We start from the raw sequence: 17406 nt of genomic DNA on the forward strand, positions 1-17406 counted from the left end.
ATCCTTTGTTTGTCTGTCCTGAAAGGTTACTGAGAGTGGGCCAATCGTTGATGGTCACGAACAGCAATGCCTTAAGGTTAAATTCCTCCTATCTGTGCTCATCCCACGTACGTACACCGTTTCCATTCCACAGCTGTAAAAGTTCTTCAACTAATGGCCTTAAGTACACATCAATGTCGTTGCCGGGTTGCTTAGGGCCTTGGATGAGAACTGGCATCATAATGAACTTCCCCTTCATGCACATCCAAGGAGGAAGGTTATACATACATAGAGTCACGGGCCAGGTGTTGTGATTGCTGCTCTGCTCCCCGAAAGGATTAATGCCATCCGCGCTTAAAGCAAACCATACATTCCTTGGGTCCTTTGCAAACTCATCCCAGTACTTTCTCTCGATTTTTCTCCACTGCGACCCGTCAGCGGGTGCTCAACTTCCCATCTTTCTTTCGGTTCTCACTGTGCCATCGCATCAACTTGGCATGCTCTTCGTTTCTGAACAGACGTTTCAACCGTGGTATTATAGGAGCATACCACATCACCTTCGCAGGAACCCTCTTCCTGGGGGGCTCGCCGTCAACATCACCAGGGTCATCTTGTCTGATCTTATATCGCAATGCACCGCATACCGAGCATGCATTCAGATCCTTGTATGCATCGTGGTAGAGGATGCAGTCATTAGGGCATGCATGTATCTTCTCCACCTCCAATCCTAGAGGGCATACGACTTTCTTTGCTGCGTATGTACTGTCGGGCAATTCGTTATCCTTTGGAAGCTTCTTCTTCAATATTTTCAGTAGCTTCTCAAATCCTTTGTCAGCCACAGCATTCTCTGCCTTCCACTGCAGCAATTCCAGTACGGTACCGAGCTTTGTGTTGCCATCTTCGCAATTGGGGTACAACCCTTTTTTGTGATCCTCTAACATGCGATCGAACTTCAGCTTCTCCTTTTGACTTTCGCATTGTGTCCTTGCATCGACAATGACCCGACGGAGATCATCATCATCGGGCACATTGTCTGGTTCCTCTTGATCTTCAGCAGCTTCACCCGTTCCAGCATCATTGGGCACATCGTCTGGTTCCTCTTGATCTTCACCAGCTCCCCCATTGCAGCATCACCATATTCAGGGGGCACATAGTTGTCATCGTACTCTTCTTCTTCGCCGTCTTCCATCATAACCCCTATTTCTCCGTGCCTCGTCCAAACATTATAGTGTGGCATGAAACCCTTGTAAAGCAGGTGGGAGTGAAGGATTTTCCGGTAAGAGTAAGACCTCGTATTCCCACATTTAGTGCATGGACAACACATAAAACCATTCTGCTTGTTTGACTCAGCCACATCGAGAAACTCATGTACGCCCTTAATGTACTCGCAGGTGTGTCTGTCACCGTACATCCATTGCCGGTTCATCTGCGTGCATTATATAAAATTAAGTGTCCAAATTAATAGAAGTTCATCATCACATTAAAACCAAAGTGCATACATAGTTCTCATCTAACAACATATAGCTCTCCAGAGCATCTAATTAATTAAACCATACATTGAAACTATGTAAAACATTTCAATGCGAAAACAAATGCAATCATAATCGCAACCAAGGTAACAATTGATCCAACGGCATAATGATACCAAGCCTCGGTATGAATGGCATATTTTCAAATCTTTCTAATCTTCAAACGCATTGCATCCATCTTGATCTTGTGATCATCGACGACATCCGCAACATGCAACTCCAATATCATCTTCTCCTCCTCAATTTTTTTTATTTTTTCCTTCAACAAATTGTTTTCTTCTTCAACTAAATTTAACCTCTCGACAATAGGGTCGGTTGGCATTTCCGATTCACATACATCCTACATAAATAAAATCTATGTCACGTTGGTCGGCATAATTTTCATAAATAATAAATGAACCAATAGTTATAAAGATAATATATATACCACATCCGAATCATAGACAGGACGAGGGCCGACGGGGGCGGATACCAAAACCATCACACTATATAAGATGCAATAATAAAAGTAAGAAAATAATACAAGTATCTATGTAAACATACAAGTAAGAATATTTTTCCTTTCAGAAAGAAGATAAGAACAAGAGGCTCACCACGGTGGTGCTGGCGATGAGCTCGGCGCGGGTGATCGACGGCGGTGAAGACGGGGACGGGGCGTGACGGACCGCTAAACCTAGACAAATATTGTGGAAAATGGAGCTTGGAGGTCGAGCTTGGAGAGGAGAAAGCTTAAGTAGTGTGGCTCGGGCATTCCATTGAACACCTTGTGTGCATAGGAGGTGAGCTAGAGCACCACCAAGCCCTCTCCCCCTCGGCCAGAAAAAACAGAGCAGTGTGCTCTGCTCTTACGCGAGGGGGTATATATAGGCACTTCATTGGTCCCGGTTGGTGGCATGAACCGGGACTAAAGGGGAGCCTTTGGTCCCGGTTCAAGCCACCAACCGGGACCAATGGTGGTGGGCCAGGAGCGAGGCCCATTGGTCCCGGTTCGTCCCACCAACCGGGACCAAAAGGTCCAGATGAACCGGGACCAATGGCCCACGTGGCCCGGCCGGCCCCCTGGGCTCACGAACCGGGACCAATGCCCCCATTGGTCCCGGTTCTGGACTGAACCGGGACTAATGGGCTGACCCGGCCTGGACCAAAGCCCTGTTTTCTACTAGTGTTCGGACCTCCGTGATGTTTTCTCTATGATGTCTTTTGGTGACAAGATTGGCTTTCTAGTATGTTTTAATCAATTAATGTTTAAGAGTAATTTATATATCAAGTATTTATTTGATGTACATACTGCATATAGTTACATACATACATACATACATATTCCTTCAGAATATCAAGTAGTGGTTATATATTAATGTATGATCATAAATATTATGTTATGTATGAAAATTAATCATTATGCATGTTATTGATGTGGTCAGCAATTTATTTTATAGCAAGCTAAGGGTGTTAATTAGAGAGGATGCATACATATATAGATGAGCACGTAATTAATTACATCTTGGCATTTATGAAGTATTTTTTTATACTAGAATAATTTATCATAAATAAAATTTGTAAACATTTCTTTATTTGATCTTATATATTGTAACACCCCAGATGTAACTTGTCATATTTGTACTCCAACTCTTGCCATTTTCGGCTCTAAGTTATGAGTTTCCCTTCGTGGTTGGGTTTGTCTTCGTTTTGCATTTTGTCCATGTCATGCATTTCATATCATGTCATCATGTGCATCTCATTTGCATACGTGTTTGTCTCATGCATCCGAGCATTTTCCCCGTTGTCCATTTTGCAATCCGACACTCCTACGTGCACCGGCGTCCCCCTTTGTCTCTTTTTGTGAGCGGGTGTTAAACTTTCTCGAAATGGACCGAGATTTGCCAAGCGGCCTTGGTACACCACCGCTAGACCGCCTGTCAAGTTTCGTGACATTTGGAGTCCGTTTGATACTCCAACAATTAACCGGGGAACCGTAAAGGCCTCTCGCCAGTTGAAGCCCAACGAAAAGAACTACCCCACTCATGACCTCGAGTTGGCGGCAGTTGTCCATGCTCTTTTAACATGGAGACATCTCTTGTTGGGAAGGAAAGTGGACATCTTCACTGATCATAAGAGCCTCAAGTACATCTTCACTCAACCCAACCTCAACCTCAGGCAGACCCGTTGGGTCGAAATGATTCAAGAATACAATCCGAGTATTGAATATACTCCAGGCAAGGCCAATGTCATTGTAGATGCTTTGAGCAGGAAGGCGTACTGCACCAGTTTAATTCTCAAGCCCTTCCAACCGGACCTTTGTGAAGCTTTCCGCAAACTGAATCTCCAAATTGTTCCTCAAGGCTTTCTTGCTAACCTACAAGTCTTTTCTACTTTGGAAGATCAGATTTGTGTGGCACAACTTCTTGATGCAATGGTGAAGAAGGTGAAAAATGGGATCGCCAAGAGCCAACCCAAGTACAAGTGCTATCGCCTTGATGACAAAAATACTCTATTCTTCGAGGATCGAACTGTGGTTCCTAAAGGTGATCTACGTAAAGTCGTCATGAACGAGGCTCACAATTCCCTTCTATCCATTCATCCTGGAAGTACAAAGATGTACCATGACCTCAAGCAGTCGTATTGGTGGACTCGAATGAAGCGAGAAATTGCTAAGTTCGTGAATGAATGTGATGTCTGTAGAAGAGTGAAAGCAGAACACCAATGGCCAGCTGGTCTCCTCCAACCTCTTGCCATTCCAGAATGGAAGTTTGACCATATTGAGATGGACTTCGTGACTTGTTTTCCCAAGTCCAAACGTGGAAATGATGCTATCTTTGTTGTCATCGACAAACTTACTAAAGTGGCTCATTTCCTTCCAATCGAAGAATCTATCACAGCAGCTCAGTTGGCAGAGCTATACACCTCCAGGATTGTCTCCTTGCACGGCATTCCACAATTGATATCTTCAGATCGTGGAAGCATCTTCACTTCTAAGTTCTGGGACTCCTTCAATAAGGCCATGGGCACCAACATTCGCTTCAGCACAGCCTTCCATCCTCAAACTAGTGGACAAGTCGAGCGAGTCAATCAAATTCTTGAAGATATGCTCAGGGCTTGTGTCATTTCTTTCGGCATGAAGTGGGAAGATTGTCTTCCATATGCCAAGTTCTCCTACAACAATAGCTTCCAAGCGAGTTCGAGCAAGGCCCCATTCGAGATTCTCTATGGCATAAAGTGTCGTACTCCTCATAATTGGTCAGAGACTGGTGAACGCCAACTTCTTGGCAATGACTTAATCACAGAAGCTGAAGAAATGTGTAAAGTCATCCCTGAAAATCTCAAAGCCGCGCAATCGCGCCAGAAGAGTTACTATGATAGCAAGCATCGTGACTTGGCTTTCAAGATCGGAGACCATGTCTACCTCCGCGTCTCTCCAATGAAAGGTACTCGTCGCTTCGGTACCAAAGGGAAGCTTGCCCCTAGATACGTGGGTCCTTTCAAGATCATTGGCAAAAGAGGCGATCTCGCCTATCAACTTGAGCTTCCATCCAACTTCGCAAATGTGCACAATGTGTTTCACGTGTCACAGCTTCGCAAGTGCTTCAAGACTCCTGACCGCACCATCAACTTTTAAGAGATTGATCTCCAAGAAGACTTGTCTTATCATGAGCATCATGTTGCTATTCTTGAAGAAACCGAGCGCAAGACTCGCAACAAGTCTATCAAATTCCTGAAAGTGAAGTGGTCACATCATTCTGACCGAGAATCCACCTGGGAACACGAGGACCACCTCCGTTCCGAATATCCAGAGTTCTTTCAGTCCTAGATCTCGAGACGAGATCCTTTCGTAGTGGTGGAGTGTTGTAACACCCCGGATGTAACTTGCCATATTTGTACTCCAACTCTTGCCATTTTTGGCTCTAAGTTATGAGTTTCCCTTCGTGGTTGGGTTTGTCTTTGTTTTTCATTTTGTCCATGTCATGCATTTCATATCATGTCATCATGTGCATCTCATTTGCATACGTGTTTGTCTCATGCATCGAAGCATTTTCCCCGTTGTCCTTTTTGCAATCCGACACAACTACGTGCATCGGCGTCCCCCTTTTATCTCTTTTCGTGAGCGGGTGTTAAACTTTCTCAAAATGGACCGAGATTTGCCAAGCGGCCTTGTTACACCACCGCTAGACCGCCTGTCAAGTTTCGTGCCATTTGGAGTCCGTTTGATACTCCAACGGTTAACCGGGGAACCGTAAAGGCCTCGTGTGCGTTGCAGCCCAACACCCCTCCAAAGTGGCCCAATAACCCATCCAAACCTATCACATGTCCTCCGCCATTGGATCACGATCGCGTGGTCAAAAACTACACCTCATTTGGACACTCCCACCTCCTTCTAGGTATAAATATGTCCTCCCCGTCCAAATCCGGGTCGAAACCCTAGTCTAGCCTTCCCCGCCGCCACCGAACGCGTCCGTGACGGCCGGACACGTCCGCCGCCGCCGCCCGTCGAATCCCAGCGTGCCATGTGGCACCACAGCGCCGCCCACAGCTGTCGGCCCGCTCGGCCCGTGCGGGGCCCCCGCGGCCCGCACCGCGCAGCGCCGCCGCGCCCGTCCTCCGCCGTAGCCCGTCTCGCGGCTCCTCCACCCGGCCGCCGTCACGCTCGCCGCCAGTCGCCGCCACGCTCGCCGGCATCGCCACCCGCCCGCGCGCGGACCACCGCCGAACACCTCTACCGACGTCGCCAAGATCCTCTCCGCCTCCTCTCCCACCGGATCCGGCCGGTCCCTTCCTCCCCGGCCATCTTCCCCAGTCCGGCGACGATCTCCGGCGAGCTCGTGCCTCGCCTCGGTTCGCATGCAAATCGAGGAACCCTAGATCTGGAGGTCAATTCTGCCACTAAGTCTTTTCCCCCTCACATTTTAAGCCCCTGTTCATCATGCCATAACTTTATGATCGCTGCTCCGTTTTGTGCGTGCAATATATAAAAATGTTCGTCATGATGTGCTCTTCATTTTGTTCCATTGTGACATGCTTGTTTGAGTCCATCTTGATGCCCAAATCGTTGATGCAAGAGTGCTTTAAATTGTTAGGTGTTGTTTCTTATAAGAATATGAGGATTTGTCATTTTTGTCACATTTGTTGTGTGCATGATATGGGCATGAACTCTACATGTGTTTTGGTCTATGCCATGCCATATTTATAGGGGTGTATTCCATGTATTTTTGTGATATTTTTGGTGACTAGCACAAGCATGCAAAGTAGCCTTCGTGATATTTTTGGTTTCGGGATCTCAGGATTTTGGCTAAGTCTTTGTGTGCTGTTATTTTGATGCCATGTAACCATGTTGTTACAGTGAGATACATGCTTTATTTGAGTTGCTTCAGTAAGGATGATTTGGACATATGGTTATGCTCTATCCATCCTTGCCCCTGTTTGCAATTTTTGAGTACCCTAGCATGTCTTAATCTTGCTCTAATTTTGCTATAAAATGTTCCTGGCAGATTTTTTACATGTGAATCAATTTTGCCATGGTTGTTGTAGTTGATCCAAGCATGCTATAAACTTGTTCTTGCCATGGTTAGCCTTATGATCATGTCTTCTTGCTGGTAGTATGCTTATCTTGTGATGCAATGCCTTGTGTTGAGTGAATCGAGCTCGCAAAGATGCCTTCATAATTCTGTTTATGCCATGCTCAGTTCTACTAAGTCTGAATCTGTTAACGAAACTTGTTATGTTTACATGGGTGCCAGCATATCTTCTGATCCATTTTTGGCTTATGGTCAGTAAGGGACTTTTGTTCTATACTTTGAGTAGATTCATGCCATGCCTTATCTTGCTATGATATGTTCCTATAGCATGTTGTTTGCTTGCTCTAAACATGTCTTCCTGATGTTAATTCCTGGCATGTTGTTATTTTCACTAAGTCTGTGAAGCTGATATCTTTTGCACTTTTGCCATGCTTTTTTGAACCTGTTCTTGTGTGATTTAGCCGTAGCCCAGTGTTCATATTTTGTCAAGCATCTTGAGTAAATCACTGCCATGTGCTTTGTTGTTATGTTGGAGTGCAGTAGCTTAGTTTCTTGTAGCATTCTAGATGGCATCGTGCTGTTAATCGCAAAATTGTGCCATTCTTGTTTTGCTTGCCATTTGCAAACTGTGCTCCGATTCCGGTGATCTTTATATCGATTTCGACCGAAATCAACTCATCTTTCCAGCAACACACTTGGTTTGCCAAGTTAAGGCCTGATTCAATCTTTCCCTTCCGAAGCATGCATATGCATTGCATATCACATCCCGCATGCCATGTCATGTTTTGCATCATATTGCTTGCGCATTGCACCATGGCTGATTGTGGTTTCCTTTGATTGTGTTCTTGCCTTGGGTAGAGCCGGGAGATGAGTTCGTGATCGAGGAACCCATTGAGTACGCTTACGAGGATCAAGCTTTCGTCAACTCGGAGAACTTTGCAGGCAAGATGACCATACCCTCGAAATCACTTCTATCTTTGCTTGCTAGTTGTTCGCTCTATTGTTATGTCGCGATACCTACCACCTGCTATATCATGCCTCCCATATTGCCATGTCAAGCCTCTAACCCACCTTTCCTAGCAAACCGTTGGTTGGCTATGTTACCGCTTTGCTCAGTCCCTCTTATAGCGTTGCTAGTTGCAGGTGAAGATGGAGTTTGTTCCTTGTTGGAACATGGTTATTGTTGGGATATCATTATTATATCTTGTTTACTTAATGCATCTATATACTTGGTAAAGGGTGGAAGGCTCGGCCTTATGCCTGGTGTTTTGTTCCACTCTTGCCGCCCTAGTTTCCGCCATACCGGTGTTATGTTCCTTGATTTTGTGTTCCTTACGCGGTTGGGTGTTATGGGAACCCCTTGATAGTTCGCCTTGAATAAAACTCCTCCAGCAAGGCCCAACCTTAGTTTTACCATTTGCCACCTAAGCCTTTTCCCCTTGGGTTCCGCGGACTCAAGGATCATCTTTATTTTAAACCCCCGGGCCAGTGCTCCTCTGAGTGTTGGTCCAAACTGGGCGATGTCCGGCGCCCCCTGGGCAATCAGGGTTTATGCCAACCCGACGTCTTGCCCATCCGGTGTGCCCTGAGAACAAGATACATGCGAATCCTATCGGGATTTGTCGGCACATCGGGTGGCTGTGCTGGTCTTGTTTTACAATTGTCGAAATGTCTTGTAACCGGGATTCCGAGTCTGATCGGGTCTTCCTGTGAGAAGGAATATCCTTCGTTGAGCGTGAGAGCTTGTGATGGGCTAAGTTGGGACACCCCTGCAAGGTTTTGAACTTTCGAAAGTCGTGCCCGCGGTTATGGGCAGATGAGAATTTGTTAATATCCGGTTGTAGAGAACCTGACACTTAACTTAATTAAAATGAATCAACCGCGTGTGTATCCATGATGGTCTCTTCTCGGCGGGGTCCGGGAAGTGAACACGGTTCTTGCGTTATGCTTGAACATAAGTAGTTTCAGGATCACTTCTTGATCTTTATAGCTTTTCGACCGTACTTTGCTTCTCTTCTCGCTCTCGTTTGCGTAAGTTAGCCACCATATACGCTATTGCTTGCTGCAGATCCACCTCACTACCTTTTCCTACCCATAAGCTTAAATAGTTTTGATCGCGAGGGTGTGAGATTGCTGAGTCCCCGTGACTCACAGATACTTCCAAACAGATGCAGGTTCTGATGATGCCAGTGCAGTGGACGCTACCGAACTCAAGTGGGAGTTCGACGAGGATTCGGGTCGTTACTATGTGTCTTTTCCGGATGATCAGTAGAGGAGCCCAGTTGGGGTGATCGGGGATCTAGCATTTGGGTTGTCTTTCTTTATTTTGGTTCCGTAGTCGGACCTTGATTGTATTCTGCATGATGTATGATATATTTATGTATTGTGTGAAGTGGCGATTGTAAGATGACTCTTTATCCCTTTCTTATTCAGTACATGGGATGTGTAAAGATTACCCCTCCTGCGACATGCGTACCATGCGGTTATGCCTCTAAGTCGTGCTCCGACGCGTGGGAGATATAGCCGCACCATGGGTGTTACATATATATATATATATATATATATATATATATATATATACACGTGTGTGTGTGTGTCAATTCTAACGCAACTAAAAGTTGAATTATATTTTGAGCTATTGATGCCACATTTTAATTGTTTGATCTTTTTTAAATTAGTATCTATTCATTTTAATATCCCAAAAATTGCGCCAAATTAAGTTTGATGCACCATTTAATTAGGGAAATTTGTTATAATGAAGTATATTTTCAAATGAGTATGCATGCCAATATGTATTATTTTTTCATGCATATGGTGGTAACTAACAAATCATGTTCATAAATATGGCCATTAGAAGCACGCATATATACTTAAGCTTTATCATGCTTGTGTACCACCTTATTAACTACTCAATTGATATTCCTCATTAGTTGAAGTATTTAATTTACATATGCATACCTAACTAAATTTCCAATGTATTAATTTTTCTTAATTTCATGTAGTTCATTCATGCATTTGACAAGAGAAACTTGTGGCACAAGATGCCTGTTCCAATCGGTTTACTCTACCTAAACACCCGTCGGACCCTCCTCGAAAAATACAACCTGCTAGCTGTTGGGAGTTCTCATGGTGCTCTGTTTGACCCCAAGGAGTTCCCGTACCGCATCGGAGATGGCAAGTACAACGACCCCCATAATGCTGAGGCTGGTAGCCAATACACCTTTTTTCGGAGAAACATGAAGCTAGTTGATCAACAGGATGAGGTACTTAATTATACACTATTTACAAAAAAATCTAGTGATTTTCTTACAAAATTCCAAATTTCTAATTAAGTTCTAACAATACAAGTTAATAACTTAATGTAAATTAGTTAAGCACTTATTTCCCTTTTATTTTGGTAATTCTTGTTCTATATATATATACGCATGCTTTAGATGTGCTCTTCTTATCTGCTAATTTCAATTTGCATCCCTATTATTTTGTTCACTAGAAAATTAGATAATATACATATTGAATTTAGTTAGTGAAGAATAAACCTGAAATTAAAGTCTAAGAAGCCAATTAAAGGAGTAAAGATCACCAAAAAAGTGTTTTATTTTTATTTCTTATTTAATATTTAGTTTGACACTTTGACTTCAAGACGGATAAAACTCTTTTTGATGAAACTTTTTGTTTGTAGTTCGTTCTGCAAGCTTCAAATAAGTAAATGACTGGATTAACGTTGAAACTCAAAAAAAAATACACGAGTTTTGTCAGTATTAAAAATAAGAGCTAATGTGTGCTTGTTAATTTAAAAACAAAAGCATTTTATTTTAATTATATCATACTGTTAACAGATGGAAATTCAAGGTATACTTTTGAATTATCAGATTATGCATAAAATAATTAATTGTTATTTATCAATGCAGTTGATGAGCCTAGATCCATTTGTTGTGGTGATAAAGCTGTTAGCCAGGAGAGAATACAAGGACACAGGGAAACAGTTCAATATACTAGCAGTTGCATGGATACAGTTCATGGTTCATGACTAGATGGATCATATGAAGGATACCAAACATGTGCATGCTTGATTTAATTCCTTAATTTGATTGCCTTAATTTGTTGAAGTCTTAAAAATAGAAATTCATCTTCAATTGAGAATTTGAAATATATATTGTAGTTACATGTGGTAAATTGGGCAGGCGGGTTAGGTTCGGGTTCGAGTTGAACTTGTCGGGTTAGTTTGGCCTTCTAGAATATCTTGGGTCGAGTTGGGTCCGGTTGGGTGATGGACGGGTTAGGTCGGACCAATTTCAATATTAACTTTTTTTATTGTATGTTGATTTGAGTTGGATTGGATGCTATTTGATCTTAGATCGGGTCAGTTTTGGATCTGGTCAGATTGGTTCAGGTCAGGTCAGTTTGACTGTTTGGAAAATGTCGGGTCGGATTCGAGTCGAGTCGAGCAGATTTCTCGGGTTGGGTCAGGTTCTGCCACCTCTAATTGTTAGTTGATATATAATTAAATTTTCTTGGTTTCTTCCAGATTGAAATCGCAGCTCCAAAAGAAGTGGCCAATGAGTGCCCCCTCAAATCATTCAAGTTCTACGCCACAAAAGAATAGCCTACGAATTCTGATGGAATAAAGACTGGTTACTACAATGTCCGCACAGCTTGGTGGTGAGTAATGCTTAAGATTTTCTCAAGTTAAGATCTTTATTAGAAATTTATCTTAAGCACAAAGAATGAACTTAAAAAATAGAGACGATCGATGAATATATATAAATCAATGCACATTTGCGGATAAAATGTTGTAATTTTTTGCAATTTCTATGTTTGTATGTACCGTGGGATAGGAGTGTAGTATATGGTAATAATGAGAAACACGCAAAAAAGATTAGGACTTATGATGATGGAACACTTGTGATTGGAGATGATGGTCTTCTTTTGCATGAGGAGAATGGTGTGCCATTATCGGGCGACGTTCGCAATGGTTGGGTTGGGGTTTTGATCTTGCATGCTCTTTTTTTAAGGAACACAATGCAGTTTGTGATGCAATAAAGGTAAGAAAAGCATCACTATTATCTATTTGTTTAGTTTTTAGGAAGAATTTGTTGTTCTTGACTTCTTGCCACCGTACCGATAAAGCTGTTATTTACCAAGACGTTAATTTGTTTTCTTTATGCTGAAAATATGAAGAAAAATTTATAAATTTTGTTTTAATCTCAGGAAGAACATCCCAACCTATCAGATGAAGAATTATATCGGTATGCCAAATTGGTCACTTTTGCTGTCATTGCAAAGATTCACACTATTGATTGGACTGTAGAGCTTCTCAAGACTAAAATCATGAGAGCTGCAATGCATGCAAATTGGTGAGGGTATATTTATCTCATTTTATCATATTTTCCTAAAGAAAAAATTAACCGTTGCTGATGGTATTACTTTTCCAAGTGGAAATTTCATTTACATCTGCAAATTCAAATTAATTAAATTTGTGAGAATGTGTACAATTTACCTGATATTCTGATTCTTTTGTGAAGGTATGGATTATTGGATAAGAAAATAAAATATACATTTGCTCACATAGGAGGAACAGCATTAGGTTGCTTGTGGGATTGAAGAAGCCGATCAACCATGGCGTACCTTATTCTTTGACTGAAGAGTTTACCAGTGTTTACAGAATGTAGTCCTTAATACCAAGCACTCTCAAGCTCAGGGATCCAATCAGGCAACCCACTGCAAATAATTCCCCACCATACGTGGAAGAGTGAGCACACAATTTATGTGTGGCATCCATTCCTCTCATTTTTTATGTAGAAGATGTAATGCAAACTAACAACTTTCATTAGATGAGACAAAAAAAGAGTGATGCAGATTATAAAGAAATGAGGAAAAAAGAGTTAAGACATTCTTCTATTAGATATCAACTCTTACATCATGGATTACTGAACCTGACATTAGACACTGAACACGACACAAACAGCTAGATTTATTATGTTTTTTAGCTTCTTTACTATACAATAAAAAGTAGAATGTATAATCTTGGTCACAATAAGTTTTCTGCTTGGTTAGCACATTTTTAGTATAACTGACATAAACACTGACACCATTTCTTTCTTGTGTCAAAATGTAGCATCGATATTGGAGAGTTGGTTGGTCTCAAGGGGGAAGATCAGCTATCGAAAATAGGGTTTGAAAAACAAAAATTATCAATGGGATATCAAGCTTGTGGTGCACTTGAACTATGAAACTACCCAGGTTTCTTCAGGGACCTTATACCACAAAATTTGGATGGTACCAATCGATCTGACAGAACCCACCTTGCTGCCCTACAAGGTATGAAATTTGGACCCAATTTATACCAGTATCAGTAGAGGATCATGATTTTGCACCATGTCAAATTGTTACAAGGATCCACCAAGAATAATCCAATGCATAAAAATATTTAAAATAACTCATACTGGCAACAAATTAAGTACTAGAACAAGTATTTTGTAACCTTAAACTACTATGTTGAAATTTATCACAACATACTTTTCAATTTTCAAGAGTTCCCAAACTATTATTGTACTAATCAGATTGAAAATACAAGATTCTCTTACCAATACATATATCATGTTTGTATCTTGTAACCTTAGCACCACTCTCTAATCAGTCACAACTACCATTTCTTTAAAAAAACAAGGACATTGTTGCATACTAGTATAAACAACAATGTTAAGCAAAAATTGTACTCTTCAAGTTAAATAAAGAGGATTACTGTGTCTAATGCCTTTGATAATGATTACACTGAGATTACTGTCATTTTATTTTCCTCCAAATTAAAGTATACCGAGACAGGGAGAGAAGTGTACCGAGGTACAATGAGTTCAGGAGGAGACTATTTCTTATTCCAATAAAAAGTTGGGAGGATCTGACAAGTGACAAGGATGCAATTGAAGCCATAAGAGCGATATATGGAGATGTAGAGAAATTGGATCTTCTTGTTGGTCTTATGGCAGAGAAAAAAAATCAAGGGATTTTCCATAAGCGAAACAACATTCAACATTTTCATTTTTAATGGCATCAAGGTGATATTTAGTTGTAACTGATGAATGCTAGACAAAGTACCAAATTTGATTTAAGCCCTTGTTAAATGTATTACGAAACAACTGAGAATGTGGCTTAAGCTAATTTTCACTAATTCAAAATTTACCCAAACCGAAGTTCAAAAATGCAAGAAAACATAATGATATGACCATTATGGGTACTTTACTGGTAGATCTAGAATGTTACCAGAAAAAAGTAGTCAAATGTAGAAGTACTAATTTGAGATGATAACTACTCAGTTAAGATATGAATATTAATTTAACACATCTCTATAAACAGGAGGCTTAAAGCACATCGATTTATTACAAGCAATTTCAATGAGAAAACATACACCAAGAAGGGGATGCAATGGGTCAAAACAACTGAAGGCCTACGAGATGTGATCAACGGGCACTACCCTGAAATTACTGCCAACTGGATGAAGTTCTCTAGTGCCTTCTCTGTGTGGGATGCAAACTACTAGTGCAAAAATAAAAGGCCCCCTACCATATGTACTACATGCAATTTGGCAAGTTATATGAAGTATTATTTGTTTACAAAATTATGGTGTTTGTTCAGTGTAAATAAATATACTTAAATATGTCAGTGTAATATATGTAATAGGATTCATTATTGCATGACACAAGTTGTATGCTTATTTGTTTACGTTTTATTATTGTACATTATTATTTGTTCATTGTAATTAAATATGGCTGGGAAATAAGTAGGAGGAGACCATATAACATCTTCCTTCAATCTTCTCTTTGATTACATCTTTCTTTTCTTTCTTTTGGTTTTCCTTACAGTGTATACTTGTACATCTACGTATACAAATTAAAGAAATATTAGGCTTGATCATCATCTTTTTCTATAAAATAATAAAATAAATCTCCAATCGCAGTTTTGGCCGATTCTCCCCGTTTCATGGACTATTACTCATTGTTTTGGGGTCCCTGAGTGATTTCCACAATTGCCTGTTGTCCTTTGAACTCCGAGCCTTGACAATTACTGTCTAATTGTCACAGTTCATAAGGGTAGCCGGGGCCGGCTTGTCAACCAATGACAAATCCATCAAAAGCTCTCGAAACCATCCTACTTCGACACATGAATTATGAGTTTTGCTTTCATAGTCGATCTTGTTAAGATCGTTTGCATGCAAGACTTCCAGGAAACAACACCACCATCAAGTGTGAACACATATCTACTTATGGCTTTCATCTCATTAGCATCAGATATCCAATTTGAATCACTATACCCCTGAAGTACCATTGGGTACATGGTATAGCGAATTTCATGGCTCATGGTTGAAAGTGCGTTATATCGACTAGAGGGGGGGTGAATAGGCGATTTTTATGAAAGTCTTCAAAACGTGGGAGTTATGAAGACAAACAATGAAGATTATGCCTATTACTATGCAGCGGAAGTTAGATTACACTAGGCCAGCCATGGTCATGTATTCAATAGAGTGAAAGCGCAATGACAAACAGCTTCAGTGTAATAAGGATCAGGTAGGAAGAAGTTATGAAGCCAAACAGATCATACATTCATGTTGTGAAGACAAAAGATAAAGCAAGCATGCAATGGCTTCACAATGAATAACTGTAAGTGAAAGGAAGTGAAGATGAAACCAGTGACACGTTGAAGACAATGATTTGTTGGACCAGTTCCAGTTGCTGTGACAACTGTATGTCTGGTTGGAGCGGCTAGGTATTTAAACCAAAGGACACACAGTCCCGGACACCCAGTCAAGGACACTTAGTCCAAGACACCCAGTCCTCACCGTTCTCCTTGAGCTAAGGTCACACAGACCTCGCTCAATCACTCAGGTAAGTCTTCAAGGTAGACTCCCAAACCTTCACAGACTTCGTTCACTGGCAATCCACAATTTCTCTTGGATGCTCAGAATGCGACGCCTAACCGTCTGGAGGATGCACAGTCCTCAAGTGTAATAAGTCTTCACATCACACAGACACGAAGACTTAAGTGATGCCCAATTTACTCTGGCTCTGGGTGGCTAGGGCTTTTCTCCTCACTAGGAATTTTTCTCTCAAAGGCTTCGAGGTGGGTTGCTCTCAAACGACAAAAGCCGTGCACTGAAATCTGAGCAGCCAACCGTTTATGGTTGTGGGGGTGGACTATTTATAGCCACTTGGCAACCCGACCTGATCTGTCCAAAATGACCCTGGGTCACTAAGGAACTGACACGTGTACCAACGGTCGAATTTTGAACTCACACGGCAACTTTACTTGGGCTACAAGTAAAGCTGACTTGTCTGACTCTGGACAAGATTTTCTCTCGAAGTCTTCGCTCGAAGACATAGGATTTGAATTAGGCATCACTACAGTCATTTTGACTGGTTCTTTTGGACCCCACTTAACAGTACGGTGATTCCTATGACACAACATAAATGAAATAAAACTACGAAGGATCTAAGTCTTCGAGTTCCATAAGCTTCATAGGGAGTCTTCTCATGTCATTGTCTTCAATATGAATATCTTCATAAACCACCATTGTCTTCAATGTCTTCGTACATTTTTAGGGGTCATCTCTGGTAATAAAACCGAATCAATGAGGGACTTCTACCTGTGTTTTCCTGCAATTCTCACAAACACGTTAGTCCCTCAACTAGGTTTGTCATCAATACTCCAAAACCAACTAGGGGTGGCACTAGATGCACTTACAATCTCCCCCTTTTTGGTGATTGATGACAAACTAGTTGAAGTTTTCAACGGGGAACATAATTTGTGAGATAGTAAAGGAATTTGTCTTCATAAGTTGCAACGGCTCCCCCTGAAGATGTGAATATAAGTAATTTGCCTTTTGAATGCAAATGCACATGGCAGGTTGTACTTGTGGAGATCCACTTCAACTTATGATGACAATCCACTATGCATGTGAAAGTATATGAAGATAATGACATGCATAATGGAAAATGGACGTCTGCAGTAAGAGATGAGTGCGGAATTTATCGTCGCACATGCGGAATTTATCTTCGCATAACGGAGTGACAAGCAGGTAGCAGACGGCCATCAAGGCTAAGTGTTACAACTCAAAGAAGCAAATGTAGCAAAAACGGGAGTTGTATGCACGAAGCAAAATGTAGCAAAATATAGAGGCACCCACCCAAAGTGACCCGCTTGAAGACTATAAACATCATGCTTCTCCCCCTTTTGTCAGTGATGACCAAAAAGGTTTGAAGATATAGAGTTTTCTACGCGTTCCCAGGCGCAGCAGGGTCGGTGGAGTTGTTTGGTGGCGGTGCAGATGAGCTTGGTGCAGATTCGACGTGTGTTGAAGCAGGTGGAGATGATGTCACGTCGTCGTCTTCTTCAATAATCCG

General features: G+C 41.6%; 1 pseudogene; it reads left to right on the plus strand.

Annotated features, from left to right (window-relative positions):
- The first annotated feature begins 1358 nt into the window (after nt 1–1358).
- Nucleotides 1359–14561, plus strand: LOC125530738 (alpha-dioxygenase PIOX-like; annotated as a pseudogene).
- The last annotated feature ends 2845 nt before the right edge of the window (nt 14562–17406 follow it).

The sequence above is a fragment of the Triticum urartu genome, chromosome 4A (assembly GCF_056163025.1).
Source record: "Triticum urartu cultivar PI428250 chromosome 4A, HENAU_Tu73, whole genome shotgun sequence".
NCBI lineage: Eukaryota > Viridiplantae > Streptophyta > Magnoliopsida > Poales > Poaceae > Triticum > Triticum urartu.